This window comes from Ambystoma mexicanum, chromosome 14, assembly GCF_040938575.1.
Source record: "Ambystoma mexicanum isolate Mex_15411 chromosome 14, UKY_AmexF1_1, whole genome shotgun sequence".
Taxonomy (NCBI): Eukaryota; Metazoa; Chordata; class Amphibia; order Caudata; family Ambystomatidae; genus Ambystoma; species Ambystoma mexicanum.
This window is the reverse complement of record NC_090940.1, coordinates 408,105,812-408,129,283: the sequence shown is the minus strand read 5'-3', so window position 1 is coordinate 408,129,283 and position 23,472 is coordinate 408,105,812. Positions and strand designations below refer to the sequence as shown.

The following is a 23,472-nucleotide window of genomic DNA, read 5'->3' as shown; positions in this document are numbered from 1 at the left end:
TCCATGATCGGGAACCGGCACCGCAGGGTCCTTTTTCTTTTTTTTACGGGGGCTGCAGGGGTTTCCCCCGCAACCCCTGCTCACTATACTATAAAAAAAAGTGGCCCCTCCTGGCCCCGCCCCCTTCCACACTGCCCCCTGTTAACCAAGGGGGGCGCGGTGGGGCGCCAATTCGCCCAGGGCGCGGCTGCCCTTAAGGCCGGCCCTGATTGAAAGCACTATTATTTCGGAGGCGGTGGCGCCGCCTTCATTTTGCTTACTATAGCATTGAATTAATTATTTTCAATGCTATAGTAAGCAAACTGAAGACTACAACAACCGAGTTTACCTTTTTGACAGGTGGGCGGTGCGTGTGGGCGGAGCCATGTGCAAATGGGCGGAGTCTTGTGTGGCTGTGGGCGTGGCATACAACTGAGGAATTTTGATTTTCAAATGTAGGCAGGTATGCTTTCTCCACCAGCCTAGAAGTAGCCCAATCTTGCCCAGCTCTTGAGAGACGCTCCTTTTTCATTCTGCTTTGCTCTATGTCTCTACTACCCACCTCCTTGGGATTCTCTTTTACCACTCAAATAGTTTGTCTGCCTCCTCCTTTCTATCTTTCCCTCACCCTACTCCCTTCTTTCAGTCTACTCCCTGGTGTTTCTTCTTTCCTCCTTCACCATGAAACCTCACTACCCCTCGCTCATGTTTTTTCTTCCTACTCGCCTTTCCTTGTCTCTCACTAGCCCTTCTTTTTCCTGGATTGCTTCTCCACCCTCCTCATGTTTCACACCATGGCAGGCTCCAGTCTCGCCACACATACTTGGTTGTATAGCGAATAACCAGCATTACATCAATACTATTTCAGGGTTGACCATCATCTTGGAATTATTCAGTACATCTTCTCCTGACTGTCTGAAGCTTCATCACAGTCTGCTGTCCACCTTTTTCTGAGGGACCACATCCCATCTTTCTTAGGCGGCTGCAGCCTTCCATGGTCTGAGGTGAGTGCTAGTCACAGAAGCTCTCTCGAGCTGCATCAACAAATCTGATTAACTGTCTTCGGTTTTTCTCACTCTTATAACATGGCGTCCGCAAAGCTGTATAATTGCGGTCTGCAATTGGGACTTCCTAACTTCTGTAAACTTCGATCTTTCTTTGGATTCCTCACTATTTTACCTGCCATACTGCGGTTCTTGGGAGCTGCTAAGAAACGCCAATCCGACTGAATTCTAGGAAAAACCAGTGTTCCCCGACCCACAAAGCAAGGGATGGGTTAGGGAACCCCAAATCTCTCCTCTAGCAACATCATCACAGAGCAGGTGGTAGCACATGACCAAAGGGTTCTCCATTTGTCACTCATTAATCTTCAGTATTTAACCTGGTCACTCCTGCTAAACCAATGTCATATTTAATTGTGCCATTCATGAAAGATGGCACAAGAATTACTCCAACTCGCACAGCCAGTTCAAGGGTTTTATTAGGTTTTCAAGGCGCCTAAGAGCCATCCCTCTCGCTCTTGTCTTAATATGATCCTCCTCCATAATTTAGGTGTCCATAATCCCAAATTAGTGCAGCCGATTGTTAACGCCTTCTGTCGAAATGCGTGCTGGTTCCATAGGTGGTGCTGTAAATGCTATCTAAGCTCCCTCTGGAACTTCTTAACTGTCCCTATTCTATCCAGTTGTTACTGTGTGCTAAAGGGAATTGGGATAGTGCCTTCCAATTACATTGTGGGGTTCAAACTTTCTCTAACATACCCACTGTCATTCTTTGTCCTTGCTACTCTTACAGAAGAAATACAAGTTCACCCCACCTACTTCCTCCTCTCACCAATCCCACCCCTTCCATATGTCAGGCCTCGTACACTGGTCTGCCACCCTTTGATGATAATACACCTTCCTTCACCCCTCTACTTCTCCCTCCAACCTACTACTCCTCCCTCTAAACCACCACACTCCTGCCTCCAAACCACCACACTCCTGCCTCCACCCTACTACTTTCTTCTCCTCGTTCCAACCTACTAATCCCCACTCCTCCCTCCAAATCAGTCCCCCCATCCAAACCACTATTTCTACTTCCTCCTCTCACGTCCCGCCAACCCTCCTTTCCTTCTGTATCATACACTTTCACCATCACTCCTTACACTAAATATTCTACAAACAATTGCCACACATTCATGCACTCTCATACCACTGTACGACTTCCACTCAACAACCAATTCCTCACTCCTTCCTTCTCCTGCTGGTCTCTTGGTCATACTCCTCCTCCTCCGCTGACTTCACCCAGATAATCCACACTTACTATTTCCTGTGGGCTCTTCTTATAGCCGCCCCCCCACCCCCGTCCCTCCGAAGACTAGTTCTCTCTCCACAGAGAATCTGCCCCAGCCTTTCCTACTGTGACGAATCCTGTCGAGTCCTCACAAAGACCCTACCTAAAGTCTCCTCCAGGTGGCCAGGGGAAGGCAGCCACTACCTGATACTAACCCTGGATGTGGTATTAGCCAAAAGGATCACCTGGGTGGAGAAGGGCCCCAAGGGAATAGGAGGGCTACGTTGGGAGGGACGTAGTATTTCTCTTCCTCAGAGGGAGTGATTTCCATAATGCGATATGTAATTGCTCGCTGTCAGAGTGAAGTTTCCTTTCCAGAAGCTGTCCATCTTGTGGGTTGTATAAACGGCCATAATCCACGGAAGAAAACGAACATTAAGATCTTAAATTCTGATGAAGCTAACTCTCCTTTAAATTCAAACCAAACATGAACTCCTTTTAAAACTCTTTCTAAAAATGTAATTAATGATAAGAGTGAAGCTGAAGATAAGATTCAGAACCAAACATGTAATTTTAAAATGGAGGACTTCAAGACCTACAATGCCAAAAGTACTGGGACGAGAAAGAGGGAGACCGAGGCAATGGACTGCAAGACGCAGTCTAATGATTCTGATGACCCACACCTGAGAGGGACGGTTGATTATATAAGACAACCTCAGGTGCAGGTCATGAGAAGAGGCAGAAGTTGTAGTGATTGCCGTGGCTCCACGGGGCAGTGGCAGCAGCAGAAGCAGGAAAGCAGAGACGCTGAGGCCGCAGCTAGCTACAGAGCAGATGGCAGTTCTGAGACGGTCTCTAATCCTCAAGACCGTGTATGCGGAGGTTGCACGGTAGGAAGCATTGTTGTGGAAATCTTTCCCCCAGATGACTTGGTAAGCAGAGGTTTCGCCACGGGAAGTGTTATAGTAAAAATGTTTCCCATGAAGACGTGTGCTCCGGTGACAGGTGAGCACCAGAGTGCTCGTGGAGCAAAGAACGCTCCATTCCCAGTAGGCACGGGCTGGGAAGACAATCGGAGGAGTTTGTTGTGCAGGAGGCGGCAAAGCAAGCAAATGACACTGTGGCAGCAGAGCAAGCAGACGCATATGCAGCAACCAGTGAGTTTACCAAGATTAGGTAGCCCCTGGTACGCTCCATAATCACCCACTGGCCAGTAGTGTTTATTTTGAAAGCCGAACTGATGTAAAGAACTTGAAGTGGCGTGATAAGAACCTTTTGAACAAACAAGAAGTGAGAAAGTATCATTGTTACCCTGAAAGTAAACATTATTGCCAAAGTCAAGAAAGGGCAATACTAAGGGATACTAAATATAACCACCATTGCCAAATCCAAGATAGGGTAATATTAAAACAGGTTACCAATCTCCTGCATCGCCAAAGCAAGAGAGGGCAAAGTTGAAACAAGCTAATTATAACCTTTGTTGCCAAAGTGAGGAAGAGGCAATAGTTGGAAAAGATCCCAACATGCATTGTCTAAACCAAAGAAAAGCAAGTTTGCTAGAGAGCTATTGTCAACAACTATTTGATGTGAAAGTTGGAAAACAGGAGTGGCAGGAGAGAAGCCCTCCTGATAGGAAGTACTCAGGAGGAGACAAACAAACTCCATAGCATGTGGCAATCACAAGGGTGGAACAAATAGCAGCAATGTGTATCATGCCTTCCCAGAAGAAGTAGTAACCTTTTGATGTTGTTGAAAGAAAGACTTTACCAAATGGTCTGAAGTGAACTTTACCACAGTAAAGTACTTGTATTAGGTTAGGCGTTTTCTTTAGCTCTGGGAGGAGAGTATACCAGAGTTGGGACCTTGCAGTGGTAGTCCTGGCAGGTTAGTGGACTAGGAAAAAATTACTAAAGTACTATGGCGTGGGTATAAGTTATAAAGAAGAAGTGGCAAGACCACTAAAACTGCTTTGTGAACTGTTGTGAAATAATCCTGACAAAATATTGCTGTTGACATTGTGTGGAAGCATCCTGACAAAAACATTGCTGTGGATACAGATAAGTTAAAGTCGTGGAAGTGTTACGATTCCTAAAGGAAAATAAGTTATGTTGGTCTCTTTGCTATAGGTGAAGAGATAAAGACTTGTCGTTTAGTTGAACTGTTGATTGAAAGCCAAGTGGAAGTCTGTTGGAGTAAGAAGAACGTTATAAACTGGAACTTGGTTATAAAATTGAACTTTCTATCTCGGTTGTAAGTCCTCCTTTGAATCTGGGAAAGGGAGATCCAACCAAGGTAACAAGGACATACAGTTTTTTGCTTGGTGTTGAACCGAACTGCTTTTTCTTTTACATTTGAATCTATACATAAAAAACAAAGTCGTGTTTGTTTGTATGTGGCATTTTTGGGGATGTAACTCCTCATGAACGGTGAGGTCTGGTGTCTTGAAGTTTGCATGGTATATTCTTTATTTCATCATCAAATTAATGTAACTATTTCTGGCTCGATAGGTCATCCCGTTCCCGAGATAATCATTCATTTTGGTTTTTCAGCATTACATTTTGTGGCGCTACACCGCCGTATACAGGTCATTTTGAGAAAGTGCTCATCATTGTGTATCGAAGCAGAAACATGATCAACACCTGATTAATTTCTATCGCAACATTTTTGTAAAGGACAGGTACTTTCCCCTCATGATATCAAACGGAATTTTGTTACAATTTGAAGATGACATACTTGAATCAGTTGATTTCAATCAGGTTACATGTTTAACAAAAGACTTCTTTCTTCTGTATTCTCTCCTTTCATTAATGCTTTAATCCCACAAATATATTTTGACAGAAATGCCACAGAAAAAAAGAGCAGTAATTTAATCCCACCTGAATCAAAACAAAACATCGAAAGCTGAAACATGATCAACATTCTGAAGTAGATAGGCCTCAAGACCATGAAGCTGATAGAATTCAACATGCTTTCAGACATAACAATGAAAGTGCTCAAGAACCTGAAGCAACACTTACTAATGAGAGAATTTGTGCTGCTAAAAAACAAAGCAACGCAACTGCTGGAGAAACTGAAAAACAACTTGCTGTTAAGAGAATTAGTGCTGCTGAGCAATGAAGGAATGAAACTGCTGAAGAAACTCAAGCAAGAATTACTGATCTGAGAATTTGTGCTGCTAAAAAACAAAGCAATTAAACTGCTGAAGAAACTGAAGTGAAACTTACCGATCAGAGATATAAAAATCTGAAAATTGAAATCCCAGGCAAAGCCGGGTAGTTAAGATAGTTGCCATACATTTCCTTTATATGTTGAATATATGTACAAGTGTGAGGGACAGATTGAGTGTTTCCTTTAGTTTATTTTGATAGGCAGGGAATCCTCGTTAGGTTAGGAATAGTGAGGCGTTTATCCAACCCTTTTGAATAAAATAGCATTTTGTGAAAAATCATTACCAAGTTGTCCGCCTCACATTTCTGACCCCGCAGACTACCTGGAAGGATTTGATTCTGGAAAGGATTACAGAAGGCTTCCGCGCGGCTTCACCGTGGAGCAAACACAGTGACGGCACAGGAAGGAATACATTCCAGCTCGTGTTCCCAGAGCGGGAGATTATGGTAAAGTTCTTGTGGGAGAGAGTTGTTCCTGCTGTTCCCTGGTGGTATAGGGGATCTGTCAATAATTGATGGGCTTGCTGGTGCTTACCAGCAGCACTGCACATCTCTTTAGTCTGCTGGGCCGGCTTGCCACTTTACTCTGCGGCTCTTTTCCCAGTTTGCTTGTCAAATTTAATGGCACTGGTTTACCATGGTGCTAGAGTGTTTTCCAGGTGCAGGGGTTGGGTTCATGGGTGGCTTGTGGCACTGGCTGATTTTAGTAGTGTATGGGGCTGCATGGAGTGGGTCATTGGCACAGGCTCTCATTGGTATCCTCTCAGAAGAGTCTCTGGTTTGGATGATGTCTTTCTAGAAGGAAAAAAAGAAACACTGGCGAGCATCTTGTAAAGGAGGCATGGACTGAGTTAGGTGGGTAGTGCAAAAACATCCTGTCAGAGGGTGGTGAAACAGGAATTGGACCTTGATCGTCGAGTCTGTCCTGAGGTTTAAGGCAAACTCTGGGCTCCTGTTACTCCACCTATCTTCTGAAGGGAGGGGTTTCCCACAGTCTTTTGAAAAGTTCAGGTTAAAAGACCTTGCCTTCCAAGATGACAGCATGTTTTCTGATTTGTGAATTCTGAAACGCATGCACACACAAATATACGTGATTTCCCCCCACTGCCCCCATTTTCCATTTTAGTAAAACCAGGCGGTCATGTTGACATCAGAGAACAGACTGGAGAGCAGTACAGTACTATACTTGCATCATTATGAAATCCAGCTTTGGAAATCTTTTGCTTAAATTGCCTTTTAAAAACTATGTAGCTGCACGAATTATCCAGGTAGAACATTATAGAAACACTAAAAGTGTCTGTTTGTTTGCATAGCTCATGAGAGGAGCTTGCGCTAGGATTATGCTAACCTTGAAGAGTGATTTGTCACTTGCCATCTAGGTTTGGGCTTAGCACTGTCTTGCTGAAGCCGCACTAAAGTCGGTGTTTGGCTGTTCAGCAGGACAGTGAGGACACTGAAGGGGTCCACTTTGAGGACTGTGGTGTGTAGTAGAGTAATGCTTTTTACACTTCACACTAGTGAAGCCAAATCTGGGAGCAGAGTTGAGCAGTGCAGAAAGGGTATGGCCCTTCTTCTGGTTGGACCCATTGGATTCACTACAAGGCACATAGTAATGCCTAACTTTTTTCACAGGCATTAGCATTTTATACTTTTACCTTTCTGGAGATATTGCTCTGCTATATCTAGAATTTTTGGAAAGTGGTTTTATCTAGAAAGCAACCGCTGACAATTAGCAAGCATGCAGAATTTGTGAATCTGTACTAAGCTCAGTTTTACTTGTATATTATCTTTGGAGTGGTTCTTGTATATCTGCATTTTTGCATTTTTTGGCTGACTTGGAGCTCAGGGGGGTGGTCGACGGACTTCAGAATACCCAATAAGTCAGTCGCACAACCCCAAGACACTTGAAACATGTAATTTGTTCATTTCTGCATTATGTGAGCAATCTGAGGGCATCCTCACTTCTTTCCCAAATATATCCTCCTCCCAGGTGTCCAGGGAAAGGCCATCGCTATCGGATCCCGACCCTGGGGGTGGATATGCGAGGGAGGATCCTCTGGGTGGAGGAGACTTGGGGAGTGGGGATGAGGCACCCTTAGGTGAGACATAGTATCCTCCATTTCCCTTTCATCATGAGTCCAATGTCCCCCAAGCCTTTATAGGCTGTTGTTAATCCCTTCCCTACTTTTCCTGTAAATCATTTCCCAAACACACCAGTTATATACTGGGATGAGGAAGAGACGCATTAAAAGCACACAGTCTCTCTTTATTTATACATACACTTACAAACAACTGGGGCGAGGAGGAGGTAATCAAGAGTAATACAGAACTCCCAAACCAGCCATGAGCGGTTTAGTCTTTTTGTGACCAATCAGCGTGGCAGGAGGTTTAAAAGCAGGAAGATTGAAGAACATGGAGGCAGCTGTGAAAGCAGGTATCAGGACTGCTTTGAGAGAGCAAAGCTTTTCGGGAAGGCGGCGTCTCCGACAGAATGCTCCAGGAACCAGAGAAGATGCAGCAGGAAGCACGGCTAAAGGAAGCTGGAGGCCGGTGGCAGAGTATGGAAGAGAAACTGGCATGAGCAGGAGAAGCTGCCGAGTGAGGATTGAGTTCCGAGAGACGCATCGCTCGTGGGAGCAGAGCCACGGAGAGCCACTGCAGAGGCAAAGCGAGGAGCTGCATGAGTGCGAGAGAGAGTTTCAGACAGCCGGAAACTTCGCTAGGACGCCGGAAGCACCAACAGATAAGTCTGCCTTGAGAAGGGGACACCGGGACGGCAGGTAAACATGTAAGACTTTTAAGAAAGTTATTGAATACCGATTTAAATTAAAGCAAGCAATTTGATGAAACCAAGTATTTTTAATACCGATTTAAATGAAAGCAAGCACTTTGATGAAAACAAGTATCTTGAATACCGATTTAAATGGAATCAAGCAGTTTGATGAAAACAAGTATATTGAATACCGATTCACATGAAAGCAAATACTTTGAAGATTGAATACCAATTTGTATGAAAGCAAGCACGGTTAAATACCGTTATGAATGGAAGTTGTTTTGAGAAATCACACAAGTTAAAGGAACTGAGCAAACATTGTCAAGAGCCATAAAGGAAATGTATAACTTGAGAGAACAAGCATTGGGTAGGGGCCATTAGAGTGTGAGAAAGTGCAACAAGTGAACAATGGCAAAATAAGCAATGGTAAAAGTATTATAAGGATTTGGAAAGAGTACATGTCAAAACTGTGTCGGCATACACTGTGTCGGAAGCGGCCTTCCTGAGCAGGTGCGGCAGGTGCGGCTTGACACGCTTGTTACGCTTTGTGGCGTTACTTGGTATTTTCTCTTGTTTGGAGGAGTGTGTGAGTGCCAAGTGAGGAGAGAGCTGAGCTGAGCTGAGACTGAGACTACCAGACTGCTGCTGGATGCATCGCGAGAGCTGTAGAGTTGAGGCCGCCAGTCTCAGCCGAGTAGTGTGACATTGCAGACATTGGTAAGCGGCTAGCAGCAGGGACCCAGCTCCATTATATTGGAGGAAGCACTGTGCGTATCACAGCCTTGTAGCCCCCCCCCGACCACTGGTGAGCCTCCATAGAACTCGTTTAATGCACATTTGAGAGTGAGAGTGAGATGCTGTGCTTACGTTGTAGACACAAGGCATACACAGCAAACTCTCCAGAGCTGTAGCTGGGCCTTCTAAAGCTTTGTGATCTGCACCTGAACCAGTATTAATCTCCAGGACTATGGCAGATGGTTCGACTAGGCAAGGTTTTTTACACATGCAGTACGCCTGCTAGCAAGATTTTGCCTCTTCTTCCTACATTGGGCCCTAGCAACACTCAAGATGCACCGGCTTTATGCAACCAATCTCAAGATAATGCATTGAAATCTACTGCCATCATTCCCAAAGGTTGGAACTCTAGGCCACTCAGCAAGTGGGCTAAGTTAGAAGAGCTGTATCCCACGAATAACATCCCTTTTCTGAACCGTAGCTTTCTTCGTGAGCTCTTTGATCAAATCGAGGCTATGAAGAATATTTGTTCAGAGGACATAAAATATATTGAATTACCCAAGTTCGACAGCACCACAAATTGGACCGTAATTGAATTCACATCAGCTGCGGTGGTGGCACAATTGAGTACTCATTACACTGCTATCAGCAATCTAGGCTTTCAACTGTTTACCATACGTTTTTGACTCTGGTACCTAACAAAGAAGAGGACTATAAGATGTAATAACCTTTTGTACTGACCAAACAAAAGCCCACCAATCAGCCAGAAAAGAATATCTTAATGGCTTCCATTGCTTCTACACTTCCTGCTAAAACATCAATTAATGAGTGGCCAGCTGGGTTCCTTTTACTTTCGAGTGTGAGCAGTATTGAAGCTGTGCCGAACATGCTAAATGCAGGTGGCTAACCTGGAATACCTGTGGCCATTAACCTTTTTTAACTAATTCATTGGGTATTCTGACCATTTTGACTAGTGATATTTTTCTTTTACAAGAGACTTGGATCCCTGAATCATTTAACACTTATGGACATAGTGTCCTTCACTGTTCTGTCAGCCCCAATGGCAGAGGCAGTTCTTTGGTTGGCCATTCCATTGGAGCGAAAACACATTTGAACACCAAATAATACTTGTGTGACGCTCCCTCCCCATATGTACTTGAGTACAAACAACTTGTGACGCTCCCTCCCCATATGTACTTGAGCATACACGACAAGTGGTAACTTGTCCAATAGCAGCTTCCTGATTGCTAATGTATATGATCGACCTGAGGTGCGGGTCACTAATATTATTATTCACGAGAAGGTCGAAGTGAACGTGGTTGAGTGGTTTATTCAGTTTCAGAACGGCAACATCATCATCATCGTTGGAGATTTGAATGCTCACCTTTCTTTTGAAGGCCAGTGCCGAAATGCTACTGATGAGGATGGTGCTTCTTTCTCTTACATGATACCTACAGAATCTAATATTGATCATGGCTGGGGAAAACTGCTTAATTCAATTGATTTTTTATGCCATAATAGGATGTCTTTGAGGAGCCAGGGATTGAAACGAACGTGGTCTAATGGCAAATATTCCTCTGTCATTGATTATTATGCGTTTTTAGATCATTCTGTATGTGTGTGATCCAAACCCGTTATAGTCCATGAATTGCAATCATTTTCCCAATATTTGGACGCAAACGCTAAGTAGTACCAGAGATTTGTTACTAGTGGATCCCAATTGCAGGGTGAATGCACAAGGGAATCGCATCATATGGTCCGATGTTAATGTAAAAAAGATGCCTGCCTTAATTAACTTTGACTTGGATACGTTAGAATCTAGGTTTAAGAGAAACAACTGGGACCTGGTAGAGTTTATAACTTATCTGGACAGCTGCATACATTTAAACCCTTTTAGAGGAAACTTACAGTGGCACAGAGTAGGTGTATTTGATATAGCCATCCAACAACGCAAAAAGCTGTGCAATAAAGAAATAACTAAGATCAGGAATGATGGCACTTTAGCCGAGAGGGTGAAACATAAATCCCTTATCACTCTTACTACTAAGTGAAAAAATTGGCTTAGAGGGCACAGGCATAGTAGATATAATTGCAACTGGGAGTTCATATTTGACCTTTTAAAAACCAACAATAACAAGATATGTTGGGCATATTACAGACAGCATCTAACATAAGTGCTCCAGAAATCAATGCAACATCAGAAGGGGCATGGCTTCAATATCCGTCTTCCCTTTATTGGAATGACATTTTACAACAAACTGAACCTTCACTTAAAGACTTTCTTGTGGAGCCCATCCCAATTTGCAATAACGATGACATATTAGCACTGAGTCACAAATTAAGTCATATAGGGCACCCAGCCCTGATGCTATTGCAAACATGGTTTTTAAGGCTAAACCCGAATTCTGGGCAAGACTACTAGGAGTGCTATTCCAGGATATTAAGGTGGGTGGTCTGATACCTAATAGTTGGAGGGAGTCCATCCCGATTCCGGTTCATAAGAGGGGAAACAGGGTGGACCCCTCTAACTACAGATTATTTGTCATGCTTGATTCAAGCTCAAAGTTATTCGCTTCATTGTTACTGAAACAACTAATCAGCTTGGGCTGAAAAGAAGCACCTTCTTAGCAAGTTTCAAACTGGCTTCAGGAAGGAACACAGTACCTATGTGTTCTGCATTACTTGTCTGATGAGATTGTCAAACAACCTAATGGCAAATTGTTTACATGTTTTATAAACTTTTCAAAAGGCGTTTGACTCAGTTTCCTGCCCCTTGTTGTGCCAAAAACTCAGAACCTGGGGCTGGATCCGACGCTTTTGTATTTCATTCAGTCCTTATATAGTGATACTAGAGTGACAGTACGACTAAGCGAAGAGGGAGTTCTCTCGAAGCAGATATACACAAACCAGGGACTGAAGCAGGGGTGCGTTTTGGCACCCCTGCTGTTCAACCTGTACATTTCAGATATGGACAGTGCCCTTGGCTTGGTGCGTAATGTCCATCCCCAAATAGGTAATGAAGCAGTGCTGTGGATACTATGTGCAGACGACACCGTCTTCATTGATCGTACACCTAATGGCCTGCAGTGATCCATTACCGCACTCTCTTCCTATTCCTCTTTCAATCAATTGTCCATTAATGAAGCCAAAACTAAAATATTGATGATGAGCAAAAGACGCACCACGCAAAGTAACTTTGTTTGGCAATTCGGCCAGCATTCTTTGGAAGTGGTCGACAGTTACATGTACTTAGGATTTCCAATAAGATCTTTTCCTTTCAAACCCTTCTATGGAGACCACATTTGTGCCAAAGCTTTTTAAGAAGTGGTTGGTAATAAAAAGATGTATTGCACTAAAAGAGGATAACAACATCAAGGGGATGTTGTCTATTTACCACATCAGTATTGTGCCTGGCCTGCTTTACGGCATCGAGTTATTACCAGAGAAATACGTAGAATGGCTAGAACGGATGGAAGGAAAGATATTGAGTTTCATCCTAGGCGTTCCTCAATCAGACCCGGTCGAGGCAGCAAGACCTTGGCTAAGGGTTCTGTCAATTAGAGCTTGCTGGTTAATCCAGCTTTGTAAACTTACAGTCAGCTCAATGATTGCTTGCCTGGTGGTCAAACTTTGATGGGGCTCCTAGACTCTCGCATCAGGGTACCTTGTAGGAATGGATTTATTAATGCCTTGAGGGATACTGCCATGACTCACTTTTCTAATAATATCTTCTCTGCTGACCAAATGCTGACCCTTCCCAATGCCTGGTTTCTATTAAAGAAAAGGTCATTTTACTGGGATAGCATTGAGCATATAACCAAATTACAGGTGAAGAAACAGGATCTATGTGATATTATCGAACCCAAAAATAGAGAATTAAATTTTAAAAATGAACCCAAAATAACAAAAAAATACTGAATTTCTTTTTTTGTGTGGGGGGGAAGTCCCCCGAAACACATTGTTTACCCATTTTTAGAACACCAACCCACCAGATTTAACCCCTTACACCACCCCCACAAAACCTCAGTATTTATTCAGTATTTTCCATTCGTTAAAATTGAATTCTCTATTTTTTATTAGGTAAACTCACTGGATACCGAAGAAATGCTCCTTTACAGTCATCAGCTCAGCATTCCATCTTCATATCTTACTAAGCTATGTGACGAAAAATGGAGAAGGTTTATAACCAATTTACATTTTAATGTTCTGCTGAAACAGGAGTATACTGGTGCTTGGTTAAACGTTCCTGTTGAAGAGAGACACTGCAGGCTTTGTAATCTCATCGTGGAATCTCCTGGCCACATTTTAACTATGTGGCCTGTTCTTCAGCACCTTTGTGAGAAAGGATATCGAGACTTGCTAACAAATATTGATTTTATCAGGTCAGACCAATTTTGGAGCACATTATATTCTGCAAAATCACTTGTCATCACTGCTACCGCATTTTATATATTGCACGCATTTTTAGCTCTACCTGCAATGTCTTAATTGTGTTTTCTTTTAGTCTTCATTTTGAACTCTCGATTTTATGTTTTGTTATTTTAAATACGTGAAGTATTCTGAAGAGGTATGAATTTGATTGTTTTGTATTTATGTGCTTAAGGTTATGATTAGCCAAGCAGCACTTCAATAAAATAAAACACCACTGTAAAGATGATACAGTGGCAACGTGCATATGAAGAAGAAGCAAGTGAAGTGGGTCAGTTGTGTGACCTGTAATGGATTGACTCTGTGGTCCAACAACTGCGCCTAGACTGATTTCACCATCCTTATGGAAAGCCACTTAAAGCACCACAAAGAAGATTATGATTTATTCGAAAAGGAAACCTTGTGTGATTTGAAAGAAAGACGTTTAACTGTATGATATTGGTGAAAGGTAAAAAAGCTAGAAGAGCTGGGAAGGATCCCAAGGAATTGTGTTGTGTTGAAAGACTTGAAAGCGTGGGGAAGGGCACCCCTTGTTTGAACTGTGAACTATTTGAAACTTGGGGAAGGGAAACCTTTTTGACCAAGAGCTGGACGAAGCTCAGAATATTTATGTTAACCCATATCATTTTGAGGCTGACATCCCTACACATTGTATACAAATGGGTGTCAGGGCAAGTATAGGTTTTGGACACAGACAAACATTTGCTTTGGACGTCCTGACACAGACTATCCTTTGTTGTATTCAGGTAGGGAACTCCCACCGTAGCTTAGGGCAAGATACACCTTTTTCCAACCTTTTTTATATTAATAAAAGTTTGTAGCCCAAACTTTCAGTGCATTGTCTGTGTCTCATTCATGATGCCTTCACAATCAGCACTTTATATTTTTGTATGTTGGAGTTATTGCACTATTGCACTTGGACTTGTGTATACGGTTGTATACTTACTCCTTTGGTAGCCCTGCAGGGTGAGAGACGGACTTCAGAATGCTCACTAAGTCAGCCGGACATTCCCCAGGGTACCTGGAAACCAATTGAATTTTATATTGATATATCTTATGGTTTTAATGTACCCAAGAGTGCCCTCTAGTGTCTAAGCCTCACACGCAGCTAAAAAAATCTATATATTTAAAAGTCAAAATGTGTGTGTTTGTGGCTGGATTTGTGGCAAAGCGTTGTTCCTTATACAATTCCACACCAGTTCACCAATCTGCACCAAATGTTGCATAGTTGCCTGGTCGGACCCTATGGACATTACTGGCTACATGACATTTGGACACCCCCCCCCCCTTCCCCCAGATTTCAGCACCTTCCCACATGAGATGGTTGCCTGAAATCGGCAAAACATCCATGTGGTTGTAGAAGGACCGGTCCCGAAGCGAGGAACAAAACTCGAGGTCCAGGCCCTAGGATACACAGTTTCCAAGATCTTTGTACCGCAACTAACTGCACCACGCCAGGGTGTGCGGACAGGTGGGGAGAGAGCATAGAAGGTCCCACTATGCAGCAGCAAACCAACTCTCACCCCCCGCACCCCAACGTCTGCTTCGGGGTATGTCAGCCAGCCACACGCGCCCATTCTCGGTGCAGTTTACTTCAGGATGCAAAGCACATCAAGCAATAAGCAATTCGGAACAACGACCTACATGATCAGTGTTACCATGTCCGTCTACAGAACCCATTTAGAGAATGGGTACTTCTGCTAGTATAATATAAATATAGCAAAAAGGAAAGCTAAAACCTTGTTATGACCGATCCACACATTAAAGAAATCATCTCTGATAAGCAAACCTATAGCGGAGGGTAATGGTCCAATTGGTGAAATAGAAAAACTATTCCTTAGTACACACACAACATTAGACCACTTCTTCGAAGTGTTTATTAGAAGATAAGGCCAGAAAGGCTAAAACCATGAAAAAGTCCATGCTATCTTTTAAAACAATCTCTGCTACTTTGAAATGTATAATTGAGTCACAGACCCAACTGAAAGAGTGCGCTATGTTATAAATTCTGAGAGGGAATAGAGCCCTGCGATAGATTCTTTAATACCTTTTAAGCAGCTGACACATAAAGGTGTGGATGAGCTTCTCCCCTAAGCGATAACGAGGGGCCCCGAGAAATCAGGACAACGCTTTTTGTATACCAGTTGAACTGCATAAGGTTGCCCCCACGGCTGTGGATGAATTGCCATTAATATTAGTAACACACTCATCTAGAATATCGAAAAATGTAACCGGTAATGCTACACCTGAAAACAACAGCTTATGCAATAGATTTTCATCTCTAACTGAATTGACACCTTCTTGTTTAGATAGTGATGGTATTCTGCCCTGTGATGCTATTACTGGCAGTGATGGTAATGTAATCTAAATTGGATCATCTTATAGTTTAGAACCTAGTGAAACATTGGAAGTAAATGCTAAAGAATTTGGTACCATATTGGTCACCAGCAGAAAAGAGCCCCTGAAGAAAGAAACTCATTGAGACAAACAAAAAGGGGCATATGTAAATCCTTCTCACTCAGTTGATGCCCCTTATGTGACATCTATTAGTCTTATGGGTATGACCACTAACATGCAAAATGAACAAAAAATAAATTAAAGATGTGGTTACTAATATGAATATTGATTTGGCTGATTTAAAACTGTAAATCAGGAACAAAATTGTGGGAAAAATGAAATTCCATTCCTGATTTAAAGGGAATGTCTGCCACCATAAATGGTAAAATAAAATTACCTTCAGATGGTGGAAATATTAATGCCTGTTAATGGTGAAAACGAGAAGGCTGTAGAGAATAGCAAAGCCTAAGGACCAAAAGATAGTGTCAAGTATCCTTTTTTACTCCTGTACTGACTGCTATATCAAATTATGAAAAAAACACTAGGCATGCAAGGAAAGTTGATATGTACTCAGCAAACGCAAAAGAAAATGCATGTAGAAAAACTTTAATACCACAGAAAGCAATTCGTAAACATGAGGCATCTGGATCTTCTTATGGCTTTGATCCGACAGTGGTTATATGTGCAGGGTTCCAAAGCTGAAGCAAGGCAAATAAGAAGATCCATCCTCTCTGTGCAATAAAGTCATACGTTTGATGAGCCATACTAGAGGTTTCATTTCCATAGGTTCAGACATTATAGACGTTGAGAGATTTTCTGGCCCAATTAACTATGATTATATACAAACGAAACAAAAAATGTAAATTGATACATTTAAAAAAATGATTATTTGGTAGATGGTGTGATGGCCATCGAATTTGGAACTTTAGCCCCAAAAGATTCTTCAATTCAAAGGAGTTGGAAACCAGTTGTTACACCACAAGTACGAACAAGGAAAACTACAGGTGTAGTACTGGATATTGAGGAGGATCTCATTATCCTAGATTGAAAACCCATGGACCCTTCTATCTCCGATGGGATATTTTAAAAGGATGGAAATCTCATTAATGCACTGCAAGGAAGGTCAGGTAGTACAATAATGGATTCTAGAGTTGGTGTTGACTTTAATAATGTATTAACCATCTACTATGTACAACATAATCTTCGAGCCAACTCTATTAGGAATACTGATGCAATTAGCATAAGTTAAAGAATAAAATGGTAGACCCTGACTGGAAGCTCTTTGTGACAAATTATAATATAATTGTCTTACAGAAAACATGGTTAATTGACGTAGTTCGGTTCATAGTGATAATACCGAATCAAAAAATCTCGAAAACAAAAATCTCGAATACAAAAGGCCGAAAAAAAAATATCGAATTTTTTTTTCAATGTGTTTTTTTCCAAAATGGGGGGTTCCCCCCCAACCCCCCTTTTTTTCATTTTTTTTTATTTTACCCTTTTTTTTTTTACTTACCTGACCCCAAAAACATATATAAATAAATAAATAAAAAATTCAATATTTTTTTTTTTTTTCGAGATTTTTGTTTCGGGCTTTTTGTCATTCGAGATTTTGTTTTCGAGATTTTGACTGACCACCACGTAGTTCATCTAGATGGGTATTGTTCTTTTAGGATACCTGCCACCACAGTAGCTAGAGGTCGTAATATGGCTAGGTTAATAGCCTTGGTTTCAACCACTATTGGGACCACTGTTGTCACTCTGCCCCAATCAACTCTTAGCGTTCAAGCTTTATTAGTTTCTTTCAATAATGGTGGCAAATATTTCATTTCTATATCATGTGCGTAAAAACACTCTACTTGATGATTTAAGGAACAACTATATTAATCTTGTGACTAATCCAGATAGGGATGTTATTTCCTGGAATTGTGTGCCAATAGCTGCAGGCTTTAATGCCCCAATTGGCTCTTCTGCAACATTAGATTGATATAGGGAGGAATTTGTGGACTATTTCGGCCTACAAAATGGACTCCTCATATATCAATAAACAAGAGAAGAACCTCATTGACTTCCTGGTGGAATGTAAGATTTGTATCCTAAACTGGCAGTTTATAAAGGATATCCCTGCAAAGGGCAATTTCAAAGGGACACCCTTGGCACCAAATGATTATGTTTTCTATAGATTAGAAGAATGTAGCGTGATGAGGAACTTTGATGTGTTTATAAGACCCAAAAGTGATGACGTTCCCTTATCTGTGTAGATAGAAGATACACACCTATCACTTTCAAATAAAACAATATTGGTCTATTCTGCTCATAAATAATAGGAGACGAATTAAATGGTCCAACGATCGTAAATCTGAATATTTATAGAAAATGTTTAATATTGGTAAAACTAACATCCTTGCATATCTGTCACATGATATTGTATGAGACCAAATTGTGAGTGCTTTTTCTTCTTAAAATGTTACAGCGTGTTCTGTACTAACAAAACCATTTAAATGCAACTGCCAAAGACATAAGGTAAAGACTTGGTATAATGAGGCATGCAAGCTGTCCAAAGGGAGACCCTTAAGAGGTATTAAGGATTTTAATCCAATACATACCTCCAGAGCTAATTACAGAGAAACAATATAAAAGCCAAGAGAAATGCAGAAAAAAACCTGGTGGAATGAATTTTATGATGCCTGTGGTGCCAAGGATACAAGGAAGTTTGGAGATTGGCGGCAGCAGGCTCAGTTAATACTGATCTGGATGCGTTACAGGATAACATGACAGGGGATATCTGGTTTGATCACTTCTCACAGCCTTATGACCGTTTTCATCCAACTTATCAAACATATGTCTCTGATATTGCAGATAAGCCATTAACAAACTTAGTAGAAGAACTAACCATAGGAAAAATACACCCCTTTATAGGTCAAATAGCTTCCAATAAAGTACCAGGCCCGGATGGTGTGCCGGGTGAGCTGTACAAATCTGATGTGTTTGTGTGGGCAGTACTGTTATACAATGTCTTTAGAGCTCTACATATGTCAAGGAAGTTACCCTCTACTTGGCTAATTTCAAATACCATACCTATTTTTAAAAACAGTAGTCGTGACATACCAAAATGTAACAGACCTATCTCACTGCCCAATGTGTCCCTTAAACTACAAGGGACATTTCTGTTAGAATAACTAACAATTTGGACAGAGAAGAAAAATACTCAATCTCATCTCCAGTTAGGTTTCCGTGAGTCCCTAGGAACAATTAAACAATGCCCGAATCTGAGTCAGATAGTGGACAAGTACCATAATGCCACAAAAGAATCTCTTTATTTGGCATTTATGGACTTGTTCACTGAAAATAGGGGTCTGCTATGGCACCTTTTTTTGAAAATAGTTAGAAATGAAGAGAGCCTAAGCCTACTAGTTCAGCTACATATGAATACTGAAGCTTTGTGAGATATGCAACTAAGGGTAACAGAACAAAGTCCTTTGCGATATCCGGGGAGTTCAGCATGGCTGTGTCCTTGGCCACTCCTTTATTAATCTGTAGCTCACAGGTCTGGAGGACAGCCTCTAACGCACACAAAAGATATTCCATGAACTGAGATATATTCCCGGTCTATCATATGCTTATCATGTTGTCTTAATAGGACCTAGCGGAGCAGCTTCACAAGGGCTTTTAAATGATTATAACAATTTTAGGACTACAAGGCAGATTACTGTAATATTGCAAAATCAAAGATTTTAAATAACCAGCCTGCAAAAAGAAACTGGGCTCATTCTGTATTCAAGATCTTCGAATAGAAACCATTAACAATTTTGATTAGTTAGAAGTTCAGTTTAGTTCCAGGAATTGATGGTCACAGCATATAGAGAAAGTTGCAAGTAAAATGAAACAGCCTGGCGGAGGTGTGTTACATTTCTCAAAACACCATGGAGGGGGTGCTTTCTAGCCTACCTTGAGGGTTTATGAAGCAAAATGTCGAGGTGTGGCCAGATAAGCAAGTGGTGTCTGAGCACATCCCATCTTGCTACTCTTGATGTAGTGGAACACCAATTTCCAAGATCTTTGTTGGGGGATAAGCAATCCACATCAAATGAGCTTTTATACCTAGAATCTCAAGCAACCCCATTATCGGATGTATCATCGATGCCAGCCATTCTATGGTGCTCGATTTGGCTCAATGAGAAAGCTACTTTGAATAGGGAAATCATGTATGATGTTCTAAAGCTAGAAAACAGTAAATCAGTTGTTTGGATTAATGGAGTTAAAGGTTTTGTTCTTGTGCAGGTATTTTGGAATACTATCTTAAACCCCAACTTATAACACCTGAAATCTAATCTTTAGTCCATTTGACTTGCGTTGTTTATCCTTGAACTCTTTTGGTTTTGTCAATATTCGTTAGGCTATTGACTCCCAAATATCTTTTGTTAATCAGCATATTTTAATGTTCCAGGAGACAATGGCCATAGTTCTCTTAGAGTTTGTAGGATTTAAATCTTGTTCGAAGAATGCCACCAAGGTAGCTTTGGGCTGTCCCATAGGTGGGGGTCTTACAACCTCCATCAACCTTAATTTGGCATTTATTCTCAGGAGATTCCTACTTCTCATGAAGGTCGACTGACAGTGGGTTTATGGTTAAAAGAACCGGTCACCCAAATTCTGATCATAAGCCTATGCTGGAATCCAGGCAAAACTCCCTGTATTTCCTGCCAGTTGGCGCTAGGAAATATTGTCTCAGATTGGCTGGGTTCTGGATATGCTAATAATATTATTATTGGAGGAGACTAACTCTGAATGTGCAAGAGTACCAACCTTGATACAAATGAATACACTGGTGGGGTGAGGGGGGGTGTGGTACTATTACACCCGCAAAGCTAAGAGCAGCCGAGTGGGAAAGTTGCATGCATGATTGGAACTTTCATTTGTGTTTACCTTCTCCCAAACCTAATGCTGTTTCTATATTTACATGGCATAGGGGTTCGAGGAGTTTGTGGATTGATAATGTTAATAAAGTATTTGTCTCTTGCCTCATTACGCCTAACTCCTCCTCCTTTCTTATTGACCGTCTCCCTTCAGTGATCACTGTAAGAAACCTGAAGGTATTCTCCCAAGTAGACCTCGAGAATCCCTTATTGAGGTGGCAAGGGACGGGCTGGCGCTCTCAGATCCCAACCCTGGGGGTGGACGAGCGAGGGAGGATCACCTGGGTAGGGGAGCCCTGGGCTGTGCTCAGGGAAATACCCCGGTGAGACGCAGTATTATACCAAGGAAGAAGGAGAGGGGATGAGACCTTTGTAGATTGTACCACCTTTGTCTCCCTTCCACCCAAAGAATCTACCTTATTCAACTCCAACGACCCCTCCATATCTGGTAAATCCCCTAGGAGCCCAAACCCCATTGTGCGCGAAAACCAGAACTCCCAGAATCCCTGTGTTCCTGTTTTTGACCCGAATACTCCCAAATATTCTTCACCACTGCCCTCTGATTATTCTTTTCCGAACTCCCAGTCTACTTTGACAAAACACTACAGTTCCCACAATTCCTCCTGTTCATTTCACCATAATAATCCTTACCATTCCCGTTTGTTTCACGAACCCTACCAATCTCACCCTTCTGAATCTACCAAACTCCCTCGTACGAGAGCTATAATTCCTTATAACACTTTTTCCCCATCTTGCCACGTGGGATACTCAGAAACTCTACCCCTCCCCTTTGCCGACACAAACACTTTCTCACGACACGAGAGACAATGGACTAATACGAAAACTGTTTACCTGACATGTCCCAACCCAAGGGTCAAGCAAAGTCAGGTAATTGACCAGAATCACACAGGGATAAAAGGTAGAGTACGAGAGCACACTACGAGCAAGGCCGAATGCACGAGGGGACAGCTACACCAAACCGACAGTGCAAACAGAGGACAAAGTCGGCGAGACCTGGAAGGACGACGAAGGGGGAACTGCCCTTACCCTTTTCAACTCAGACCCACAAAGCCTCTGAAAAGGGAATTACAAGACCGGGAAATATAGCGACCGATGTCAATGGTGCACTGGGGCATCCCGCATTGATAACGCAGGCGGGGAGACAAGCTGGCTACCTTGGTAACGTCCTTGACTCCAGAAGCAAGCCAAACCAGCAGACCCGACACAATCGGCAAATTAGACTAAGCGGATAGTGAGCCGAATAATATTGAACCCAAGGTTGCAAGCGGTAACATTAGATGAATGCAAGAACTTGAGAACAAAGAACTTGTGTGTTGGAACTTTTGGGGAAAGCCCAGAGAAGGGCCAGCTGTAGAGTGGTCAGGCGTTGGAGGGGTGTTCATTTGAAGGGCTCTTGCTGGCCCCTTTTGTGTGGAGACTGCAAGTACCAGAAGGCCCTAGGAAAAGGCAGCGTGAGGGTCGGAGTGGTCCTACAAGGGTCACGTCAAAGCCCGTGTACACTCAAAAGTCTCTGACCCATTACCAAGAGAAAGTTAAGGGAAGTGAATCCTGCATCGTGAGAAAATAAAGCAAACTGTATATTTGGCAAGTGTGAACCCGACAGAGGGATGCCGAAAGAAAGCTAGGAAAAGGGAATACATTCTTTCTGTTAAGACGAAGTAAATTTTGAACTGTAATAGGAAATCATGAACTGTGTTTCTTGAATATTGCAGGCTGCATTTGAAAGGCCGTAGTGAACCCGACGGAGGGAGGACCAAGTTGCAAGAAGGATCCAAGCCCGGCAGAGGGAGATCCAATGGGCAGAGAGCAATCGCCCAAGATACAAGATTACAGAAGGAACTTTTGTTTGTTTGTTGTTATGATACATCAGGCCCTCTAAGGCAAGAGACTTTGCAGAGAAGAGACTTGGCCCTTGAAGGTTCTGATATCGTTGAACTGGAATTGTGAATCTCTTGCTGGAGAGACCCAGGAGTGTGCTGTGCTCAGAAGTCCTGCCTTGTCCCGTGCTAAAAACATGGGGAAGGGAGACCCAGTCATACCATCCTGACTTTTCATTTTGTGAACACCTCTTTCTTTTCTGGTGAACATTATCCCACACTCTTTTTTGTAACTTGGTGGTAAGGATTGACAATAGGTTTTTAGGTATAGGCGCTTTTTATTTGACAAGACCCCACTAGGACTGTCTTATTATTATTTTATGGTCGTAGCTTGCTCCCATCTTAGATATACGTTTAGATTAAGCGTTTGTCTCACCAATTATAAAGTTCAAGAAACACCCCTGAACTGTGATCACTTGTGTCCGCCTCTACTGTTGCCACTACAAGTTCCTTACATCACTCAATGATTCTGTTCAAAATTCAGCTGTATGTGGGTTCCCTTGAATTAAACTCTAATTTGGCCTTACTCCAGCCAGAGGCGGTTTCTCCTTTAAAAGGAACACTGCACTTTGCAATAAATTTACACAGATGGTGAAACATATTTATGCTAGCCAAATGGAGAGTACTGACCAAGTCTCCATTGATGGATTTAACTAGACCATTTGTCAGTGTCTTAAATCTTTGAATATGAAGGGTCAACACCTACCATCTAGGATATATCACCACTGTTAGGATCCCACAGCTGCTTTAGCAAAAAAAGAAAAAAAGGCGACTCATTACATCTCTGACCTCTAACCGGTCTTTGGACCCCAGCTATATTAAACAGGAAAAATGTATTAATTCTCAGAGATATAAAAATGTTCTTACATCTTCAAGATGTTAGCTATATATTAAAGATAATCAGTATCAGCCGACTACTCTAAAACAATCTAACTCCTCCAAATGATGGCAGTTGAGCACTATTT

General features: G+C 42.2%; 1 protein-coding gene across 11 annotated transcripts in view; it reads right to left on the bottom strand.

The window, feature by feature from the left end:
- LOC138526830 (protein-L-isoaspartate(D-aspartate) O-methyltransferase-like) overlaps positions 1 to 23,472 on the bottom strand; it is a 1,059,036-nt gene that overhangs the window by 586,224 nt on the left and 449,340 nt on the right. The gene's annotated exons all lie outside the window — the stretch shown is intronic.